The following is a 19,056-nucleotide window of genomic DNA, read 5'->3' as shown; positions in this document are numbered from 1 at the left end:
ATTGTGATTCACCAAAATATTAGGGTATTGAGCATACGTGATACATCGGGAGCCAAAGACTTTTTATCCAAGTACTAAAGGTTTTCGGGGTTTCCTTTGATGGAATTTATTTATAAACTGATAAATGAAATAAATGAAAATATTTATGTAAGTAACACTAAATGTTATTTTATTACTATACCTCAAAACACAAACAGAAAATTTTCCTTTGGAGGGGACTTCAAAAATCATGTTGTAACTTCCAATCTTATAAAATGTCTGTAAACAATGCTCGATGACGCTGAAACAATCACGACTCGCAAGTCACATTTTACGTTATATGAAACGAACCGATGGGCACGTTTCAAGACGTACATTTGAAGACTCATTTCAGCATATCCGTCTTCGCTTTTCTACCTTCGGCTATTATTTCCGTATCGTCTGTAAGTGTATGGACACAAACTTTATATCGCTGACAGCCTTTACATATGACCATAATTTCTTTGTGTTTTTTTAGAAATCTTTCGACAATATTGTAATAGTGTAGTCGTTGAAGGCATCATGGAATATTCTCTTGACAGCCAAACGAGTTGTATTCAGCACCCATACCAATAGCCCAAAGCTCTGTTCTTCACCTGTTATGCCGCAGCCTCTCTTTCTTTACATTGCTTTATACGAGGGCTGTTCAATAAAGAATGGTCATAATTTTTGTATGGTCATAATTTCTCGCGCTAAAATTTAATCTTATGGTATTCTGTTAGCTTACTGTGCAACAAAAACACCGTAGTAGTTTTATTGTTGGGACTCCTGGTTCCCGCCTGTGAGACGGAGGCAAGGTCAGACTTGTTCAGTATAGCCTACCGCTGCAATGGAGGTAACACGCGAGAAACAATATGAGGCTTTGAAATTCTGCTTTCGTCTGAACCGATCCTCAGCTGAGGCCTATAGAATGTTACAGGAGGCCTAAGGAGAATCTGTTCTTCCCTATAGCACAGCTCGAAGACTCTTTAAAATGTTTAAAAAGGGAAGACAATCAATTTCAAAGAAAGGTGGACCCGGTTCTCTAGTTACTGCTGCTGTCATTGGCAGAGAGGATCGACGAATTACCTTAAGATCACTTTCTGAAATACTGAATATTTCATTGGGTGTCGCCCACATGTTGGTAACAGAAAAATTACACATGACAAGTCTTTGTGCGTGATGAGTTCCCTGGCTATTGATACCCGAACAAAAGGACATTTGCTTGTAGGTCTGCATGCAGCTAAAGTTGATGTTGCAGGAAGATCCGGGGTTTCTTTCAAATGCAATCACAGCTGATGAAACTTGGCTACATCATTTTGATGTGCCAACAGCAAAGTTCAATGTGGAAATCTCCTTCATCACCAACCTCCAAAAAAGCAGAAGTGGATGCTTCTGCTGGGAAAGTTATGGCCATCTCATTCTGTGATATTCATGAAATGGTTTATCAGCATGTTGTACCTGCACACATATCAGTAACTGGACAACACTTCAGAGATGTCCTGAAAACATTACAAGTCTGTATCAGGCGAAAAAGAGTATATTTCCGGGAAGAAAGGCTGGATGCTACAACACGATAATGCGCGGCCGAATATTGTCAATGTTGTTGCTGAGTATCTTGCAAAAATCAACGTGAAGTGCATCCCTCACCCTCCCTATAGTCTGGATTTAGCCCCATGTGACTTATTTCTATTCCCTAACATGACGAAACGCCTTCCTGGGAGGTATTATCAATCATCAGAAGGAGTGGTGAAGGCTGCAGAGGCGATTTTCAAGGATCTCTCAAAAATGGTTTCAGCATGTATTTGAAGACTGGCCGAAACGCTGGGACAAGTGCATCGCAATCATGGGAGACTACTTTGAGAGGGACCATCAAAATGATGAGGATGAGTAAAGGTATGTTGTAAAAGAAAATTATGGTCATTCTTTATTGAACAGCCCTTGTACTACTGAGGGTCCGATCCACCATCAACTGTTGTATTGAGACCATTTCTCTCAAATGTAGTCAGCTGTTTCTTAAACTTGTGCCGAAATCCCTCTATATGATCCTTTTCTGAGCTGAAAGTTTCAGTTACCTCAATGAGATACGACACTGATGTCTGTTTGTTCAGTTTGCTGAACATGTAAATCATTCTACTTGTTTTAGTTACCCCGTGTACTTAGGTTCATACCACTGCCTATTTTAACATAGACTGCTATGTAACTAGTAGTCTATAATACTTTGAAGTGCAATTATTGCAGTGATGGTCACCGGGGCTCAGTTCAAAGCGGGACCCATCGCTGAAGAGAATTCTACCCCAGTAAACGAGATTCCAGGCCGAAGAAGTATCTGGAGACTCCTCAGACCTGTGGGATACCAATATGACTGTGGTTCGCCGCACGGCTCGACAAGCAGGAGTGATTATGCGCGGTGCCATTTCGTTTCATAGCAGGAGATCTTTGGTGTCAACCGCAGCACCCTTAGAGCACAGTGGTACATCGACGATATTCTACGCTCCGTTTTGTTGCCCTTCATGGCAAGCCATCCTGGGCCCATGTTCCAGCAAGATAATGCCCGCTCACTACTGTTCGTCTTCGTGCTTCCCGAACATCATCCTAGGCAGCAAGGTCGCTAGATCTCTGCCCAACTGAGAACGTTTGGAGCATTATGGTCAGGATCCTCCAACCAGCTCAGGATTTTGACAATCCAGCACAACAGTTGCACAGAATTTGTCACGATATCCTTAAGCAGGGCGTCCAACAACTCTGTACGTCAATTCCAAGCCAAATAACTGCTTGCATAAGAGACAAAGGTGGATCAACAGTTTATCGACTGGCTGAATTTGTGAAGCTCATTCTCTTAAATAAATCATCTAGCTTTTATGGAACTGCAATCATTTCTTTATCTGTTCACGCAAATGACATCTACTGATTTCCGTTCCCTACGGATGGGTCCTTCGTAGTGCGCCGCTTTTTTTTGTGTATATAGGAATTGTACACATATCTTAAACTGTACGTCTTCCGCCCCTTCTCTCTGCCGCCGTCCATCTCCTCCTCCCCTACTCTTTGGCAAGTTTCCCCTCCCTCCTACTCCGTCACCCCATTCACCACCACCCCTTTCCCATCTCACAGTCTGCCCCTTCTTTCCCCCTCTCCACGCCCATTTCCTCTCCAGCTTCTGTGTCTTCTTACCTCTCTCTCTGATCTGAAAAATGGTTCAAATGGCTCTGAGCACTATGGGACTTAACTACTGTGCTCATCAGTCCCCTAGAACTTAGAACTACTTAAACCTAACTAACCTAAGGACATCACACACATCCATGCCCGAGGCAGGATTCGAACCTGCGACAGTAGCAGTCGCGCGGTTCCGGACTGCGCGCCCAGAACCGCTAGACCACCGCGGCCGGCCTCTGATCTGAACTTGAGCCTTGTTTGTTGTAGTAAACGAAACCTTGACTGGAAACTGAGATCTAAATGGATGACGAAATCGGTTGGGATCATTCGTATACAGGTTACGGGAGACACCTTCCAGCTGCTGGAACTGTGGAGATAGTAGCTTCAGTGAAAGTATTTCACACACTTTTAGCCAGTTACCATGTTTCAGATGATTCAGATTCTGTATTAATATTCTAATCGAAAGCCGATAATCCGTAAATACAACTTTCCTGTTTTGTGTAAAACCGATGGTGACGAAGAAAACAAAGCAGCACATCGTAGTGGGTAAAATTTTTGTTTCAGAATATATATAACGAGAAAGAATATATATGAGACGATTTCTGTAATGGTTGGAATGTCTTCCTATCGTAGTTGAAGCTGATAACGAGGAAAAAAAACTACAACGCACTTAAACACAGCAATGCTAAGCTTCTTTTTTGCAATGGATTTTAACAAAAATGTTCTACATTGTCTTTTATAAATATATGAATATATGTCCATCTGAATGATTATTAGAGTATCGTGTAAAAATCTGAAGTAAATTGGTCAAGAGCTTATCAAGATTTTGGGAAACAAAGCTCCCCCTATTATATATTACATACATATTAGTCTATTATATGTTGTAAAAAATATACAGAGTATGCTCGTGCGAATATTCATTGAGTTTAGTGTAAAAATTTGGAGTATATCCGAATGTTCATTAGCGTATCATACACAAATTTGATGTAAATCGGTCAAGAACGTTTTGTGTTTTTTTGGAACAATATTTCATATCTCGCTCAAAATGCTACTATAGAACTCGGATTTAGTTGTGACCAGTCAATTTAACGCTGTCTATTTAAACGCCACCAGTTTTTTGGTGGTTTAGCAGGGAGTGAGAGTTTCACGTTCCTACCACTATGCATACTACAACAGCCCATATTTGTTTCCCAGCGAACGTTGGAATACCCCAGGGAGCCGCAACCTGTTTTCGCTCGCAGTGTGCCATTTATTTCTCAGTCAGAGCGGCGCTCCTCTTGGCTGTTATTTTCGCTGCTGGAGTATCATTATTACGCTCGCCCTAACTCTGCCGCTCGTTGAGGAAATAGTCTTTATACCCAGAACTGAAATATAGACAACTTATTGCAAACGTTCAAAAATAAAGGACGATCAAAAAGTTTCCATTCGAAGGCTGCACAGTTCAGAACCGGTGAGCCAACAAGGCAAAATCATCGTGAGATTTGAGGTAATCATTCCACCAACCCACAAGGTTGAAGACACCCGTTCGGTAAAACACAGTGTACTTCTGCATGGAGAACTACGCAACTGCCTGCTGCACCTCTTCGTTCGACAGGAATCGTCGACCTTTCAAGGACTTTCTTAAGGGACTGAAGGCGTGATAATCGCACGGGAATACATCATGACTTGAGGACGATGTGGTCGAGTTCTCCCACTTGAGTTGTAACTTTTGCGTTACGGCGCTTGCGATAAGGGAATGTGCGTTATTAAGAAGCAGCAGCCCATCGTCGCATTATTCCCGGACTTTTCGCCTTTAGACTGCTCTTATATACCAGCATCACGCTGGCTTGCATACACGTTGCAGCAACGCCCTCAAACGGAAACCTTTTAGTTGCCCTTAATGCACCAACCAGTCGCACTGAAACTACCTCTTTAATTATTTTTTACTAACTACTGATTTACAGAATTTTATTATCCACAATATAAAAGCCCAACGCAATCGGACTGCTATACATTGACAAGATGTCTTCCAATAATTATCACAAAATAATGGCCCTGAATTACAAGAAATCCTGACAATAACACAGAAACAAAAAATATGAAATTAAAGAAATATTAAACTACCTCCAACTCTGTTAATTGCCTAAACTCATTTTAATCAAGAATCCTGATAGTGCAAGCCCCATTCTTTTTCATAAGTCACTAAACTCACAGAAAATCCTCATAACACGAACTATAACAATTACAGCAAGTCGCTACAGCGGCCAGCTAAATAAAAAGATTCTAAGTACTATAGACTCCATTACTAGGCGGCGTTTGGTTAGCAAAAAGAAAGATTTTGTTGAAGAGCAAAAATTGTACTTAGCAAATTTTACCTTATTCATGTGACATCCAGATCCAAAAATTATATAGTTGTCAATAATTCCATTATCAACCATACAACCATCTGCAGACATTTCCTTGCGTATTTTCTTATAAACACGTCATTTCGTCTCACTTTACAATGCATGTTCTACCAACACAGAGTCTCCACTAAGCAAATCATGTCCAAAAACTTCCCTATTCACTCGCTTACTGCTAGTCCGTCCAACTACAGAATCTCTTGCCGAGGGCACAGAGCTCTGTCAGCGATATTAACACAGTCTATAGCGCTGCCAACATACAAACAAGTTACTTACATAGCCCTCCCACTCCCCACAAAAAATTTTACAACATTTTTTGGGCAGTGGCCAAGACTAAGTTGTTAAAATTTTTATATTAACCATATCAAATAGAGCAGGTTTACACAAAGGCTAAGTAATACGCTGTGAGTCAATAAAGTAAAATTTCTCCTCACAGTCCCTAAAGACAGTCCTAATAATTCATCAGAAGAGAAGTCTACGCCGGTTTTAAGCACAAAGGCTGAGCAGTATATGAAAATGCACAAGTAAACAATGCACAACCATGCAGTCTTGAAGAAGTACTGTAGTCCTCCCCCAGTTTTGAAATGGTAACGTAAGATTGGTAATGAGTCACAACAGAGCAGACCCACAGCAGTATCGGTCAAAGTGCTGAAGAATGTTGGTAGGATTGGTAGGTCACCACAGAGCAGACCCGCTGTGCTATCAAGCGAAGTCCTGAAGAATACTGGTAGTGTAGGTGGATCACCACAGAGCAGCACTATTGTAGTCCTTGTAGATATGGCCAGCAGCCATCCTTTGCGACTGTGTGGGTGCACATTCACAACTGAGGAGTCTTGAAGATAATATAGCAAGTCCATCAGCAACAGTTGTGTAGTCAGTATTGATGCTTACTTAGTGCAAGTCCCTGAGCCACTACTTGTGCCCTCACTTTTTTTTTACAACGTCCTTACAATCAGCGATTCTTTTAACCAGTCCCTTGCTGAATTATCGACATACATGCAAGCACTAACACAGTCGTATAATCTCTGGGATTTGATACGTATAGAATCACCAACACACAAATGTGTACAGTAAAACTTGGAGAACTGGTGTCTGTACGATTACAATTTTGCAGCGTAAGAATACAATTACAAATGTATAGAAATCGTCATTAAAGTAAAGAATAAGATAATACAAATAACATTTGTAGTAATACATGCTTTACAAAAAGAACAGAAATAAACGTATGTATGACTATTACAGGAATTATGACATGAGTAAATAAATGAAAAATGAGAATATCAGTAAAAACGTTAACTCGACACATGAACGTTAACAGAAAATATAACATAGTAAGTAATATCTTAACATCTTCCTAAAGCCAAGAACATGGTACAAAAACAGAGATTAAATTTAAGGATAACAGTATTCCTAATCACAGTGAATGTAGCCTAGTAGCAGAAGGAAAAAAAATTCTACTAATTTTATCTTATAAGGTAAATACAAAGAGATGGGAAGAACACAGAGTCAGAAGGGTACACATAAACATTTTGGAATAATGGAAAAGGAAAGGACAGGATCTGTTTTCAAGTGTAAATGCGTCAAAGTGTAAGTGTAACATTTGATAGTGCAATACTTGTGGTGTGCGTTTCATAGCCCTGTTTCATTTTTCTCTTTTCAGTAACATCCTTCATGCTTATGCCTCATTTACTTTCAACCAAAATTACTTCATTTCCAACCAGAACTACATTTAATTCTCGCAGACCTCTCTTACTTCAACATTTGTTTCCACAAATATCCTACCTAAGCATGCTATCTGTATTTACACTTTCAACCAGTACTTATACTTCCATATTTTTCTTGCCTCATTATTTGTTTCCAAGAAAATGCTACCTAAGCATGTTGTCACTATACCCTTCTCATACCTGTTCATTTCCTCTTTCAAAATAATTGTTCCTTATTATACAATACTCTTTGACCAGACTTTTTCCTTATAGCTTCTCAATGCATTTCTTCCCAACTCATCACAACTCATTTTCCTATATACAAACCCCCTCTTAAGCTAACTTAAATCTACTGAGCTCAGATACATAAACTAGAGAAGGAAACAACGCAGCAGCACAAAAATACCAACACAAACAATGAAATAATGCAAATTTCTCAAGATTAGCTTCTGTGTTACTTTTCTCAAGGCCAGCCGGTGCACGTGAAAGTGCGTCCTCAGCGATGTTTTCCGTGCTAGGAATGTTGAATATTGAGAAGCGGAATTCTTGCAGAAATAATGCCCAACGTTTCAACCTGTCATGATTTAATTTTGAAGAAATTGCAGTGCACGATGATCACTATAAACTTTTACAAGTTTGCCAGAAAGAAAGAAAAGAAAGTTGTCAAATGCCCAGATAATAGCTAAAACTTCCAGTTCAGTACGGGATAATTTTTCTCAGATTTAGTTAGCGTACGGGTAGCAACAGCGATGGTTTTCTGAACAGTAAGGTCACTTTCCATAACTGCTTGAAATAAATGGGCACCTAGACCTACTTTAGAAGAGTCCGTGCTAAGTCAGAAATCCTGAGGCAGATCTGGGTGACCTAAGATTGGCGCGTTAAGTAGCGCTTCTTTCAAAGAATCAAATTCCAATTGTACCTGTTCGTCCCAGTTCCAAATAGTATTTCTGCCAGTGAGAGAACAAAGTTTAGGAGTTGCTAGTATTTGCACACTCAGGAAACGACGGTAGAAATTCACGAGACCTAGATACTTGTGAACTTGTCATTTTGTGGATGTAACGGGAATAGCTTTGATTGCTTCCAACTTTTCAGGATCCGGCTGAATGCCCTCACAAGAAATAACGTGATCCAAAAACCTCACCTTTGTCCTACCGAATTAAGTTTTTTCCAAGTTAACTATAATTCCAGATTCAGCAAAAACACGTAACGAACTGTTGATGATACGATTATGTTGTTCCCAAGAGACTTCTGCTATTAAAATATCGTTCACGTACGAAGTGATGTATTGTTCAAAAATATAGGTAATATGGAATTTATCCCACGAATGATTTCTGTCGAAGAAATGTTCAAACCAAAAGCAAGTTACCGAAATTGATGACAAACGCCGAAACAAATAAAAGCCGTATATTTTCTACATTCTGGATGAAGGCCGATTTGCCGAAAGCTGAATCTGAGATCAGTAGAAGACAACATTTGTACGGCACAGAAATTTTGAAGAATTTCTTCCAACGTTTGCGACCTTACTGTTTCAGGAATTATTATGGTATTTATTTGTCTGGAATCTAATACAAGCCTGATCGATAAGTTTTTCTTCTCAATAACATGTAATGGACTATTGTATTAGCTTACCGCTGGTTCAATAATGCCCTCGTCAAGAATAGACTGTATTTCCGTTGTAACACGCTCCGTGTAATGTGCCGGAACTACGTATGGTCTGATGCAAAACTTTCTATGCTCACGAATACGAAATTTGTACTGAAATCCTTTAATTGTTCCTGTTTTGGGAGTAAAAACTGTGGAATGTGATTGTAAGATATCAAAAAGTCCTGTCTATCAGTATGATTGCAGTTCTCAATGGTGTGAATTTTTCCTGAATTAAAGCGTTAGTACCTAATACGTCATCAATATCATCCCAGTCAGTACTTGCAAAGTGATCATTAGTGTCAAATTCCGGCGAAAGTTCCAAACTGTGATCTGACCAAAGGTAAAGCTGATTGATTTCCACGTCATGGTTTGAAATACAATCTTCAAATTTCAAAGCTATTGACTTACCTTCTTTCTCTAAATATATTTCACGTCTTGAAAGTTTAAAATTGCTTTATACTCATTCAAAATATCTACACCTAATATAATCTACGTCGACAATAATGGAACAATAAGAAAATTCATGATAAATCTGTGGCTTTGACAAAAGAATTTTAAGTTAGTTTGTTAGCGTACATCTACACTTTTTCCAAAAATTTCACCTTGTAATTTAATTTTACGTAAAGGAAGTGTGGGGCAATCATTCGATTTGTTGCATTTATTGAAAACTGTTTCACTAATTACCGAAACAGTACTGCAGAAGTCAAGTAATGCCATAAATTTTATATCACTTGGTGTGATGTGAATTACAGGATATGCTCTATTGTTCTGTTACATGTCATGTTCGTGGAGTAAAATGTCCCTAATGTCTTCCATTTTCACATAATTGATAGTCATGGTAGTTACGTCGTCAGCCCCATAAGTACGTTTTGTAGCTGCCTACAGTGCGACTCATTGTCTATTATCTCTTTGCTGTCGTGCGTCGTTGCTGGGGTTTGGAGATCTAATTTCTACAATTTCAACTTGTCGAAAGGGCCCTGCCCTAATAGAATCATCCCAATTCTGATTAAATTCAGGTCTTTAGTCATAACTATAGCATCTGTCATCTTGTCGGTAGTGTCTGTAGTTTCTTTCCAGTCGATTAAGTGGTGGAGGATTTCTTCCGGAATCGTCTGAAGTCATTTTCTCTTCTTTGATAATATTTTTTCTGATTCCCGTATTGTCTATTTCTACAGTTGTCTCTGTCATAGTCATTACCACGGAAATGAGATCAGTCTCTGTAATTATTGCTATTCTGCTAATAGTTGTCATACGGGTAGTGTCTGATTTCGTCACGATTTGCGTTATAACAGTAGACTTGTCGTGTACAGTTGTTGGTTCTGTTGTCACGAGATTGCGATGGATGTGAACTGTAGTAGTTGTTGTTTTCATGTTTACGCATTATGTGATTGTCTGTGTCGATTTCCAGTTATTGCAAAAGTCCTGAAAAGCTTCCATATCATCTTTACAACGTCCAGCCAAAGTAATATGTCTCAAGTGTTCAGGCAATTTAATTAGGCAAATACGAATAAGTTCCGAGGAGCTGTACGTGTTTGTAATATACTGATTCTTGTGTAACATATCTTAAAGATATTTTACAGCGCTGGAAAATTCAGACTGTTCGAAATGCTTCATCATTATAATATTGTGTTTTACTCTATCTTGTGTAGCCTGAGACCAACACGCAGAAGGGAAGGCATGATAAAAATCACTTTCACCGCGACAGCCGCGAATAACCGATCGCATTCTTACAGCTGGTTCAATTTCTAAACAGCCATACATAGATTCTAATCTATACTCTAGTGACCAATTAAGAGGAAAACAATGATAAAATTGATGAAGTCAAGCTTCTGGATGTATGTCTTTACTACAATTCTTGAATGTTTTAAATCGAAGGAAATTGACGGAGATCCGAAATGTGAAATGATTTGGGTGAAGGTCACGGTTAAAGCAGGCTCAGACATGGTAATTGGATGTCTCTATAGGCCCCCTGGCTCAGCAGCTGTTGTGGCTGAGCACCTGAAGGATAATTTGGAAAAATTTCGAGTAGATTTCCCCACCATGTTATAGTTCTTGGTGGAGATTTTAATTTGCCGAATATAGACTGGGAGACTCAGACGTTCATAAAGGGTGGCAGGGACAAAGAATCCAGTGAAATTTTTTTTAGTGCTTTATCTGAAAACTACCTTGAGCAGTTAAACAGAGAACCGACTCCTGGGTGAAGGTCACGGTTAAAGCAGGCTCAGACATGGTAATTGGATGTCTCTATAGGCCCCCTGGCTCAGCAGCTGTTGTGGCTGAGCACCTGAAGGATAATTTGGAAAAATTTCGAGTAGATTTCCCCACCATGTTATAGTTCTTGGTGGAGATTTTAATTTGCCGAATATAGACTGGGAGACTCAGACGTTCATAAAGGGTGGCAGGGACAAAGAATCCAGTGAAATTTTTTTTAGTGCTTTATCTGAAAACTACCTTGAGCAGTTAAACAGAGAACCGACTCCTGGCGATAACATATTAGACCTTCGGGTGACAAACAGACCCGAACTATTTAAAAAAGTTAACGCAGAACAGGGAATCAGCGATCATAAAGCGGTTACGGGATCGATGATTTCAGCCGTAAATAGGAATATTAAAAAGGGTAGGAAGATTTTTCTGTTTAGAAAAAGTGAAAAAAAGCAGATTTCAGAGTACCTGTTGGCTCAACACAAAAGTTTTGTCTCAAGTACAGATAGTGTTGAGGATCAGTGCACAAAGTTCAAAACCGTCGTACATAATGCGTTAGATGAGTATGTGCCAAGCAAGATCGTAAGAGATGGAAAAGAGCCACCGTGGTACAACAACCGAGTTAGAAAACTGCTGCAGAAGCAAAGGGAACTTCACAGCAAACATAAACATAGCCAAAGCCTTGCAGACAAACAAAAATTACGCGAAGCGAAATGTAGTGTGAGGAGGGCTATTCGAGAGGCGTTCAATGAATTCGAAAGTAAAGTTCTATGTACTGACTTGGCAGAAAATCCTAAGAAATTTTGGTCTTATGTCAAAGCGGTAGGTGGATCAAAACAAAATGTCCAGACACTCTGTGACCAAAATGGTACTGAAACAGAGGATGACAGACTAAAGGCCGAAATACTAAATGTCTTTTTCCAAAGTTGTTTCACAGAGGAAGATTGCACTGTAGTTCCTTCTCTAGATTGTCGCACAGATGACAAAATGGTAGATATCGAAATAGACGACAGAGGGATAGAGAAACAATTAAAATCGCTCAAAAGAGGAAAGGCCTCTGGACCTGATGGGATACCAGTTCAATTTTACACAGAGTACGCGAAGGAACTTGCCCCCCTTCTTGCAGCGGTGTACCGTAGGTCTCTAGAAGAGCGTTGCGTTCCAAAGGATTGGAAAAGGGCACAGGTCATCCCCGTTTTCAAGAAGGGACGTCGAGAAGATGTGCAGAACTATAGACCTATATCTCTAACGTCGATCGGTTGTAGAATTTTGGAACACGTATTGTGTTCGAGTATAATGACTTTTCTGGAGTCTAGAAATCTACTCTGTAGGAATCAGCATGGGTTTCGAAAAAGACGGTCATGTGAAACCCAGCTCGCGCTATTCGTCCACGAGACTCAGAGGGCCATAGATACGGGTTCACAGGTAGATGCCGTGTTTCTTGACTTCCGCAAGGCGTTCGATACAGTTCCCCACAGTCGTTTAATGAACAAAGTAAGAGCATATGGACTATCAGACCAATTGTGTGATTGGATTGAGGAGTTCCTAGATAACAGGACGCAGCATGTCATTCTCAATGGAGAGAAGTCTTCCGAAGTAAGAGTGATTACAGGTGTGCCACAGGGGAGTGTCATAGGACCGTTGCTATTCACAATATACATAAATGACCTTGTGGATGACATCGGAAGTTCACTGAGGCTTTTTGCGGATGATGCTGTGGTGTATCGAGAGGTTGCAACAATGGAAAATTGTACTGAAATGCAGGAGGATCTGCAGCGAATTGACGCATGGTGCAGGGAATGGCAATTGAATCTCAATGTAGACAAGTGTAATGTGCTGCGAATACACAGAAAGATAGATCCCTTATCATTTAGCTACAAAATAGCAGGTCAGCAACTGGAAGCAGTTAATACCATAAATTATCTGGGAGTACGCATTAGGAGTGATTTAAAATGGAATGATCATATAATGTTGATCGTCGGTAAAGCAGATGCCAGACTGAGATTCATTGGAAGAATCCTAAGGAAATGCAATCCGAAAACAAAGGAAGTAGGTTACAGTACGCTTTTTCGCCCACTGCTTGAATACTGCTCAGCAGTGTGGGATCCGTACCAGATAGGGCTGATAGAAGAAATAGAGAAGATCCAACGGAGAGCAGCGCGCTTCGTTACAGGATCATTTAGTAATCGCGAAAGCGTTACGGAGATGATAGATAAACTCCAGTGGAAGACTCAGCAGGAGAGACGCTCAGTAGCTCGGTACGGGCTTTTGTCAAAGTTTCGAGAAGATACCTTCACCGAAGAGTCAAGCAGTACATTGCTCCCTCCTACGTATATCTCGCGAAGAGACCATGAGGATAAAATCAGAGAGATTAGAGCCCACACAGAGGCATACCGACAATCCTTCTTTCCACGAACAATACGAGAATGGAATGGAAGGGAGAACCGATAGATGTACTCAAGGTACCCTCCGCCACACACCGTCAGGTGGCTTGCGGAGTATGGATGTAGATGTAGATGTAGATGTTGTGATGAAGAGCTTATCGCCAAAGTCATCGCGTCAGCGATGCGCAGATCGGTCACTGTTACGCCGTGCCAGCGGTTCCATCTCAAGGCTCGGTGCAGAATACCGACTACTTCCAAGATCTTCGATATACCATGTGTTATTACCATGTGACTTTTCTGTATTTCTAAATCCCTCTTTCTGCGTCTGAAATATGTAACTCTTGTATCACCTTTGCCAACTGATCTGGTACTTCCCTTATTTCTCTTTTATGTTGCGTATTAATTTGCTTCTTACTGTGTTTAAATTTCCTAATTTCCCCATACTCCTCTGTGTCATCTACCTTCCTAGATAAATTTGTCAATTGATCCGTAAGTTCGGCTACTTTTTCCGATAATGTGCTGATTTCCACCCTACGTTTTTCTGAGGCAATTTTATTATCCATTTGTGTCTTGATCGTATCTACTGTTTCCTTTCAGTTTTCCTGATTTTTCACAAGTCGTGCAACCGTATCAGTAGATGCAACGGAGTCAATTTTAGTCTTCAAGGCGTCGTGATTTTCGTGTACAATGGTCTGCAATTTTTTATTGTCGCTTCATGGTTCTGTAATGTGCCGTCATGTCGCTAAAACATAGCCTGAAAACGCTCACAAACGTGTTTTTACGTCTTCAGAAATGTAATGATATTTCGATTCGATTTTGCGTATCTCAGCGGTTAAATCTTCACGTATTTGTTCAGGTATTTGTTTAATTTCGTCAGTTGTGTCTAACTTTTGAAGATGTTGCAGTGTTTGTTTCTGATTTTGTTCCACTGTGTCTAACTTTTGAAGCTTTTGGTCTGTTTGATCAAATTTTTGAATTAATTGCAATAACAATGCATTAGTCACTGAAACATGTTCTTTGTGAATTCTTCAGTGCGACTGCACCGGCAATATTCAAATTTTGAAAAGCATAGAGTGTGTCTTGACTTAACTGAGAAAAGTGTATTGATGGAAAACCTGAATCTACACTATTTGCAAGATATTTTTCTGTTATTGCGTATTCGTGGAGTGAACTGTTACCGAACGATTGATCGTCAACTGTTCGCTGTTCACTGATTGTTTCAATTTCTACCCCATTATGCACCGTCTGGTACACGTCCCTATGCACCACTACCAAATTATTGTCTTGAACTTTTGTCAGTTCGTTACTAGGTGCCGGCCGCTAAGCGCTTCAGTCCGGAACCGCACTGCTGCTACGGTTGCAGGTTCGAATCCTGCCTCGGGCAAGGATGTGTGTGATGTCCTTAGGTTAGTTAGGTTTACGTAGTGCTAAGTCTAGGGGACTGATGACCTCAGATATTAAGTCCCATAGCGCTTAGAGCCATTTGAACCATTTTTGTTACTAGGTTGTGCTACCAAACTACACTCGTCGCCACTGTCATTTCTCATTTCGCTTTGCAGCCTAGCGTTACGCTTTTCACTTGGCATGATTATCACACTATTTTACACAGTAACACAGAAAAAACAATTTGAAGGGCAAAAATAAGAAGAAACACAGTGCACAGTGGACCGGGCTACGAAAGGTGGTATTCATTGCTTTTGGAATGTGACAGGGTAGTGTAGTTCGATAGTAAGGCTGAATCCCTGTTGCCACATACCACCATCAACGATTTATCGTGGTAAACCCATATAGCCTCAATTACCCGAACTTACACTACATCGTTAAAACATTACGTATCTCTGAACAAATATTTTCAAGCATTATCATTAAAAATTATTGGGTCACAGCGCCTTATACTTCTGAGGATTGTCGTCACTTACCTACACTATTTTCCAGATACTTAACATTTTTCTCCACCTTCTCCATGACGCCGTGATTGCCGCGTCCGTCTCCGCCGAGGTCCCACAGCGTTCTTCTTCTCTGTTGCGCGCTTACAACTGCCTCATGGTCCTTCTTTGGGTAAGCCTAGCCCTTAACTGTCTAAGCCCATTCGCCTCTAAGTTTAATTATAAATTAATTGACACGGCCTGTTTTGCTCATGATCTTTTCTAAATACAGACGAAAATAAAAAATATTACTCATTGAAGCAACATACCGATATCTATCAAACTCAGTGTAGACGTTCATCAAATAACGGGTATGAAATTAAACTTTATTCCTTTCGAAACTGATGATCATTATCAAAATTTTTGTGATACTATCCATAATGGCACAAATACACTCTTATATTCATTGTGGCACGGACGCAGGCAGCTTCGGATTGTTTTCCTTAGAAATTTCTTGGCAAGCCTTTTAAGTTCATGAAGTTGTCTGCCTGGAGGCCGATACGAAAATCTGCATCTCCCCGTCACATCCCATGAGTGAATAATGAGGTGAATGGACAGGCTACTCAGGCATCCGAACATTCTTCGACGCGTTTCCGGTGTGAAGTGCAGTGTGGGGTCTTGCATTACTCTACTGGAATAAGCCGCTTGTACCCTGGTCAATAAGGAAGTGACAATACCGTTTACCATTGTTGACAGATACCGGTGAGCATTCAGATTGTCTTTAACAACTGTCGGGTCAGTCCTGTTATTATACTGTGATACATTGACCACAAATGTCTCGTGAGACACACTGAATTCCCCCAGACGCTAAAAGGTGAAGGGGATCCGTATAGCTGGAGAAATGAGGAACGTTTAGTAGATTTTGAAGCCATCTTCCCCATTCCTGTTGGAATATGCATCTGGCAACAATAGTTTAGTTCCTCTCTTAACCACTTGTAGTAATCCAGCCCACTTTCAATCGAAACTGTGCAGGATAAGTTTATGTCTGTGGGTGCATGCGCAAGTCTTTGACCAGAGAAGTTCTGTGAAGCTATACAACGCTCTATTCGCAGAAGCTGGTAATAACACTGTAGAAGTAAAGTCAAGCGACGCGGGAACCACTAGACGGGAACAACTGCTTCGCCAACAGTCAAAGGAGACCCATTCTTTTGCGACACTTGATAGGGGACAAAGATGCAGCTCGTCCGCACAGATAAACCTTGGTCCAACACGAGGGGCTGGTACGTCTCCACTTCATAGAATTCTCAGTGATATTTAACTGCTTAAAGCTTTTGAGAATGTGTTTCAATTATCGTTTTCGTATAGATTGCGATTTAATTACATAACCTGAGAGTGTTTGTTTTGTGTATTGAACCACATGGCCTTGGGTCACCCAATTCTCCTGTAATACCAGACAATGTATCGAAACTGTTTTCATTAGTTATTTAAAACAATTCTGGAGTGTTTTGCTTAGTGACTTCAAGTACATTGTGATTTAACTAGATGAGTGTATGTTTCCTTTCTTTGTGTATTGAAACATGTGGCAACAGTTCCGTTGGGCTATCTTAGGATACGAGTGCAGGTTTCATAAGGCTTGTGTGTGGCAGTACGATGTGCTCTCCAACAACTTTTGTTACTGGTAATATGTTTTCTTTCGTCTGAGGTGACAAAAGTCATGGGTTTTTTTCCCAATATCGTGTCAGACGCCCTTTTGTCCCGCGTTGTGCAGCACCTCGACATAGCGTGGTCTCAGCAAGTATTTGAAAGAAATATTGAGCCATGCTGCCTCTAAAACGCCCATAACTGCGGAAGAGTTGCCGGTGTAGGATGTTGTGCACGAACTGACATCTCGATTATGTCTTATAAACGTTGGGTGATCTGTGTGGAGAGAGCGTTCGCTTGGATTCTCCAGAATGTTCTTCAAACCGATCGCGAAGAATTGTCGCCCTGTGACATGACTTAAGTATTTGGGAATATGAAGACCATGTATGGAACCAAATGGTCTCCAGGTAGCCGAACATAACAATTTTCAGTCAATGATCGGTTCAGTTGGACCAGAGGATAGAGTTCATTCCATGGAAACATAACCCGCCATTACGGAACCACCACCAGCTTGTACAGTCCATGTTGACAACTTTGGACCAAGGCTTCGTTGGGTCTGCAGCAGACTCGAACCCTACCATTAGCTCAGGACGCACTGTCACTGGCTGCTTGCGGGCAACTCCTATTAATAAAATATATCGTCTTATGGGCATCGCACCTCCACATTTCAGAAGAAGAACAGCAGCAGAAAAAGAGAAGCGGAAACAGCAGACAGATCCAAGACACTCCTTGTTTGTATGTGAATACCAGCATCCAAGATTAAGATCAAGAAGGTGAACACTCCGTTCAACACAACCACTTTCAACGTCACCTGCAAATCGTCGAATACAGCTTTGGCGTAACTCACCATCAGAGAAGTACTAGAACAACCCTAAAGAAGAGCTTGATAAAGGACATCACCTCCCATATAAAACATGGAAGGTCCTCAACAGACTGAGAACTGGTGTATCCCGATGCAAGGTCAATTATAAGAGATGGGGTTTCTCCCCAGGAGGTGAACTATGCGAATGTGGCGAACAGCAAGATCATCAAGACCTGCTCAACTGTAGAAACCTACCAGACCCATGCCCGATGGACGATCTGGTTATCGCCAGTGGTACAGCAGTTCAAACGGCAGAATTTTGGATGTCATATTGAATTAAATCATGTACTTATACTGTTTGTAAATTGATGTCATATGGAATTTAATCATGTACTTATATTTTTTTGTAAATTGCTGTCTATCGGCTATATATGTATGTTATGTTCTGCACACGAGTAAATAAAATTAGCTGTTACCAATTTAAATCTGGCCCATCTGACCAGCCTATGGTTTTCCATTAGTCTACGGTGCAATAGATATGGTAAGGAGCACAGGAGAGGCGCTGCAGGCAATGTCGTGCTGTTAGCAAAGGCACTCGAGTCGGTCGTCTGCTACCATAGCCCATTAACGCCAAATTTCGCCGCACGTTACTAACAGATACTTTCGTCGTACATGCCTCATTGATTTCTGCTGTTATTTTAAGCAGCGTTCTTGTCTGTTAGCAATGACAACTCTATGCAAACGCTATTTGTATCCAGGGTCGTTAAGTGAAGCCCTTTGGCCACTGCGTTGTCCGTGTTGAGAGGCAGTGCTCGAAATTTGGTATTCTCGGCACACTCTCGACACTGTGGGTCTCATAATATTGAATTCGCTAATGATTCCGAAATGGAGTTTCCCACGTGTTTTGCTCGTACTGTCATTCGCGCCGGCCGGAGTGGCCGAGCGGTTCTAGGCGCTATGGCCTCAGAAGTTAAGTCCCATAGTGCTCAGAGCCATTTTTTTGTCATTTGCGCTCGTTGTGCGGCCATAATCACCTTCTCACTTGAATCACCCGAGTACAAATAACAGCTTCACCTATAGACTGCCCTTTGATGCTTGTGTACGCCATGTTACCGCCATCTTTATATGTACGTATGGCTATCCCATGACTTTTGTTAGCTCAGAGTATAATGTCACTGAATTTATGTTTCTGGTACATTATATCTCTAATTCAAGTTGTGAGACTTCAGCTCCTAGTACAATAAATGCCACAAAATGTCAATATTCGAATCAACAACCAGTTCG

Source organism: Schistocerca serialis, chromosome 1 (genome assembly GCF_023864345.2).
Source record: "Schistocerca serialis cubense isolate TAMUIC-IGC-003099 chromosome 1, iqSchSeri2.2, whole genome shotgun sequence".
NCBI lineage: Eukaryota > Metazoa > Arthropoda > Insecta > Orthoptera > Acrididae > Schistocerca > Schistocerca serialis.
Note: the sequence above shows the minus strand (reverse complement) of the source record.